Source organism: Lactuca sativa, chromosome 3 (genome assembly GCF_002870075.4).
Source record: "Lactuca sativa cultivar Salinas chromosome 3, Lsat_Salinas_v11, whole genome shotgun sequence".
NCBI classification, from domain to species: Eukaryota; Viridiplantae; Streptophyta; class Magnoliopsida; order Asterales; family Asteraceae; genus Lactuca; species Lactuca sativa.
This window is the reverse complement of record NC_056625.2, coordinates 253,870,567-253,876,741: the sequence shown is the minus strand read 5'-3', so window position 1 is coordinate 253,876,741 and position 6,175 is coordinate 253,870,567.

The window sequence follows — 6,175 nt, the reverse complement described above, 5'->3', positions numbered from 1 at the left end:
AATTCTAGAAGTCCAGCTAATTTCTGAATACATGTCAAAGCTAGTAGGAGCATAAGTGTTATGCTGGTAAGTTAATAATTATTATGCTAGTGGGAGAATAATTATTATGGAAAGTTTTGCAAGTTAGCAATGTTAATTATAGAATAAAAAAGTTTAAATTCGCAAAGTTGTGGATTTGAACAATTGTTTTGCTATAATTAAGGGAGAGGAATACATACTTCATTTCAAATCTAAAAGCTTAGATTGAGTTTTAATCAATTTTAGTCAAATATATATATATATATATATATATATATATATATATATATGAATGTTATGTTTGAATGGTTCAACATAAGGAAATTCTATATATGGAAAGGTTAATTGCGTTCTCAAAATTTGGTTATGATTATGGCATACCTCTTTATAATCAAAATTATAAGAACATGGAAAATAGAAATATTATAGAAAAAGACTGATTAAGTATCATGTCTTTATGTTAGACATTATGAATCGTATCCCATATGCTTCGGATATAGCATCGATTGCATATGCTATAACATTCTCATGCTCTAAATTTTCCAAATGCCTAGGGCATTAAGAGGGAAAAAAGGAATAGAACCGGATATGAGTAAAGTGGTTAAACAACTGTTAAGGACAATCTAAGGTTCACCAAATATTGGTCGCTTAAGGATAGTTGGAAGTATAGTAATGGAAGGATCATATTGACATTATTATGAACAGACGGGAGTCTATTAATAATGAGTTGTCATACAGAAAATATGGAATGTTTCCATATTGGGAGTTGAAGAATAGATGACATAGTTAGAAACTTCTATGCAATAAGGATGTTCAAAGGAATGTACTTTGAATTTGAGGCTTCATTTCCATGGAATTGTATTGTAACAATATCCAAAGAAATATTTTGTAATATCATTGGTCAAGTCTCTGTGACTTTTGGCACCTAGACATTACAAAAGAATCATTGCATGATCTAACACCTTCTAGCAGTGACAAGAATTTGGAATTCTTACACTTGCAATAAGGATTTGGAATTTTGAAATGAGCATCATTGAAATGTTTTTCAATTGATCTATTTCACAAAGTAAGGACCATAGAGAAACATAGTGTGCATGCTTGGTGCATGGGATAACTATCTTTTAGACAAACATAGTGTGCATGCTTGGAACATGGCATAACTATTGTTTTAATTCAAGTATTAAGTAGATTATTCGAAACATTATACAATGAATGATGAGTAATCCATATGGCTCAAAAGTTTTGGGTCCATATAGGATTAATATTATTCATATGTTTCACTTTGCATGTTTTGACTTCCTGAATAACTAGGTTATTCAAACCATCCACAGTCGATCATACTTTGGAAGTAGGTATTGAGGCAAGACTTTCATGAATGGGTATGTAGTTTGTCTAGGACAAGGTGGTTGCAGTGTTCATGAGTACCCCTGGAATAAGATTCGAGTATTGGATTCAACCAACAGTCATCTGAACCACTTCATGGATTTTATCACAAGTGATTGTGAGACGATAATATCTTATATTCTTGAAACGGAGACATGTGAGTTTTAGTTGCAAGTCGGTTGCACATTGACATATGTAAATGCACCAGTAACTTGGATGTTATAAAAGATATTGTTGTGTGCAATTTGATGAGTAAGTACAAGCAAGCATTTGGATCGAAGTTTATCCGTTCCTTTTACCCCATGTGGATAAAAGCAATATATGTGGCCCCCTTGATGATTTAGTGATGACATCAGGCCTGGACTGATCTGATTTGTTCAATTAGTCGGTCGTCGTAAATTGGAAATTAGGATACAACAGATGGACAGAGAGAATGATTATAATCCATGTCTTGGTCGATACGATATCTAGAATGGAGGAATATATGATCCCTCATTTAATGGACATGTCATTGACTAGGTCAGAGTTCCACAATGGCTTTTAAGAGCTACGATTGCTAGTCGGGTTGGAGTCATGCTTGCAATAATAGTTATTAGACTTATCCAAGTGGGAGATTGTTGGATTAGTGTCTAAGTCTATAACTATAATTGGTATGTACTTGACCCGAGAGTAGCATGGTCATTTAGGTTGCATATCATCGGGACAATCTGATAGAATGGACTTTTGAGAAGAAGTTATTTATGGTTTATTAATATATTATAATTTCTAATATATTAATATGAAATCATATTGTTTCATTAGTATTGATCAATAATTAATTTGGAATTAATTATGTGATAAAAAAGAGACTAATTAAATATAAGGGGGGTGATTTGGTAAATCATTCGTTCTTATAAAGTGGGCTTATGATCTATAGTTCTTCATGTTGGGCTAAACCCATGTGGTAACCAATGGAGCATGATGGATATGGAATGTCATTAGGTTTTACATGGTGTAACCCTAGTTAGCCACACTATATAAGAACCCCTCTAGCTCATGAAATTGGAACTTAAGCGGAATACTAGAGGGCTAGCCAATTTGTGTGTGCAAGGAACCTCTTCTCAAGTTACCCTTTGTTCTAGGTGTGTTGTGATTCCATTTGAGGCATTCATACTATGGGTGCTAAGCTCTTGAAAGTCCAAGCAACAAGCTATAAAGAAAAGGTATGTTATCTAACTTGTTTTATTACCCAAGTATCAAAGTTTTGTATGCTAGTTAGGGTAATACCTTGGAAATTTCAAGTTTGCATGTATAATAGAGAAAACATAGATCCAAGGCACTTAGGGTTGCATGTACACCTTAGGAGTGTTAGAATGCTCAAAACCCAACACTCCTATGTCAGGTCATGATGAACTAGATGACCGTGATTATCATGCTCTTTATTTAACCTCATGATGTGATTCCTACTCTTTCATGTTGTGAATGAAGCTCCTTGCTAAATATGAAGATTTTTTGCACCGAATTTTTCAAAGACAAAGCCTTTGGTTTATTTTATCTGGCACATTCATGAGCAGCAACAGGAGCCCAGTTCCAATAATTTTATTCAAGATGTTCAAGTTTTCCCACCACAATCACATTCGATCTCATTACTTCTACCCCAAGGGAGTCTGTTCCTTTTTCTCCTTATGATTGCTTTTTATGTGCTTTTAATTGTTTTATGCATACAATGAGGGCATTGTATGAATTAAGTGTGGAGTAAGGGGTTGAAAAAGGATTTTCAAGTATAAAAGTAATTAGAAAAATGCTAGAAATTTTAAAAATTAATTATATAGTCCTACAAAAATAGTCTAATAAATCTATTCATTTTTTAATTTTGATATTATTGCATTTGGGCTAGTTTTCTAGTGTTATGCGGGATGATTCGATGTGAACTATAAGATATTGTTGAGCCAATATGTATAGTGTATTTGTGGCTTCCCAGTCTTAGTGAAATTGTGAGACAAAAATGCAACCTTGTGTGTTTTGAGGGACATAACAAGTTTAGCATTGTGTACTAGAAATGTATCCAGGAGAGCTTACATAGTGATTGAATTTTAGACTAATACCTTTAACCAATAAGGGTTGAAGTTAAGTTCCCTTGCTTAAGCATGTGTTTTTCGTTTTAGGATTTTTAGTTTTAAGTGAAAAATATGGGTTATGAAAAGAAAAAAAAATTGAAAAAGTTTGAGTGCATAAGAGGTTACAAGGTATGAATATCAAGAATTATGAAGAAAAGTTCAAAACCTACAAATATTGAAGATTCAAGTTGAAAATATTAAGGATTCAAGTTGAAAATATTGAAGAACAAGGCAAAATTACGAAAAGTCAAAGGCGAGTTTCTTATCGTAATTTTTCTTTCTAGGTTATTTTTCCATATGTATGCTTAGGTGCATAACCAAAAACTACCTTGAGGTTAAGAAAGTTTTTGGGGATGGATTCGAAGGGATGCATAAAGTGAATGTCATTCAAAATAAGTGTAAACGTTTATGGGGATCGTAAGTATTTAGGCATGGGAAGTAGTTATGATATTTAAGACACAAATACATGCATTGAGGCAATGCAAAATTAGTGGGTTCAATTTGAATTGTTTTGTGTGATATTGGTGGTCATGGTTCTTTGTGATATATTAAAATAAGTTTTATTGAGGGCAAGCAAAACACAAGTGCGGGATATTTTGATATTTCCATATCTATACACATATTTAGGCATTATTTTAATACATATAAGCTATATTTTTGCTAAAAGGAAAACATATTTGGTAATTATCAAGTTAACTGTATTTTGCAGCCAAAAAGGACACTCTTGAAGGAAAAGGACTGAAATTGACAAAAAAGTTAGATACACAGAGGGCTAGAGCTGAAACTAGGAGATTCACGACGTGAAACAATCTCTCTCACGACGTAACCATATGTCCTTAGAAGATTCATATACGGAGAAGTATAGTTTCGATCATCACTATTTTCACGTCATGACATCATTATGGTCACGACATGAGGACTGATTTAATGTAAACTCTATATATCGATCATTAGATCGATTTACGAGACTTCTATCCATATCCTGGAGATAGAGTTGCGACAAAAACCCTTTGGAAAGAGATTGGAATATCAGAAATCCATTTGGGATTTCAAGCTTGGATATTTGAAAAAGAAAATATCATTTAATCATTCGGTTTTCTAGTTATTATCATGTCTAGTCTAATTATCATTTAATCATTCGGTTTGCTAGTTATTATCATGTCTAGTCTAATTATCATGAAGCTTTTATGTTGGTTTTTCTAATGTTGATAAATCATAATCCTTGCATATTAAAGCTCTAGCTTAGATTGCTTTTCCTACACGTTTTGTGTAGTATAATATCATTCTATTTGCATGAGTTTGTTTATCTAGTTGTTGTAGTGTTGATTGAATCGAGTCTGAATATGAAATCAGAGTTCAGAAAAGATTTAGAACACATAATCTAAATAAAATCTGGTTTGCTCAGTATATTGCTTTCTATTAGTCCCCAAAATATGGATCCAATTCAGTAATCAATGAAGTTAATTGCAATCAAAATGAAATGTAGAAGGAGAAGAAGTAAGATCAAGCATGCACACATCTATTACGAATAAATGTCAAGTACACCTTGAGAAAGTACAATCAATGTTGTGTTCAGCCGAAAAGTACAATCTGACACATCTCAGTTACTATAAATAGTACCCCCACCAGCACATGAGTGTGCAGCCATACACACGTGTGCGGTCGCACACACTGTGTGCAGCCGCACACACATGTGTAGCTGCACACATACAAGTTCAATACACAACACTGCTATACAACCACTGACACCCTGATTAGATCTATACAAAATTTTTGCCTAGCTCAAACCACAAAATTATGGACCTTCAATCTCCCCCTTGGTTTGAGACTATGATAGTCTTGAACTTCATTCGTTTGGCTTCTCGGCTGGCTTCTCATACAGCTTTAGATTCGATCTTCCCATCGAGCCCATCCACATTCTTCCATTGATGATTGTAGCCACCATTGCAGTGAATTCTTTAGTAGCAGCTTCCATGACGTCTTTTCTGCAAATGATCTAATGACGAGCCAGAGTCTGGATATCCCTCTCTCATAATCGAAGAAGATCTTTGGCACTTATCAATCTCAGAACTTGTTCTCAATCCTTGAATTTAATAGCAGCAGTTGCAGTTTCGTTATCATAGGCCCAAAATTCCATATTATCAAGATATCCCTCATGGAAGTGTTGAGGGATAGGAATTTCCTTTTGTTGCTTAGTCGCAGGCCAAAGTATGATCTTCATAGGCTCGCTTGATTCAGGATCTAGAATTTGTGTGTCTTTTCGGTACAAGGCTCTTGCAACTTCATTGACGGAAAATTTTCTTTTACTTGTTTATCAAGAAACCTTTTGAAGTTTGAGGCACTGGGATCTTTCGAGGGGTTATGGAATGGGGCCCTTGATAGTTCAGCAAGATCCACTTTGGTCCATGAGTTAAAATCATGGGTGATCTTGTAATACTCATGAATGCCTGAGTTTCTTTTCACAACCCACATAATCGTTGCAGGATCAAAGGCCCACATTCGAATTCCGAATCTATCTTTGTACTCATCACCAAATTTTCTTTTCTTTAGATCAGTTACAGTCAGAACAGGGTCTTTCACCTTGCGATTCTCATTTGAATTCTTCATAAATAGTAAACCTTCGCATTTGTTGGTTGTTATAGTTCTCTTGCCCTGTTTGATTGTTATTATGGATATGA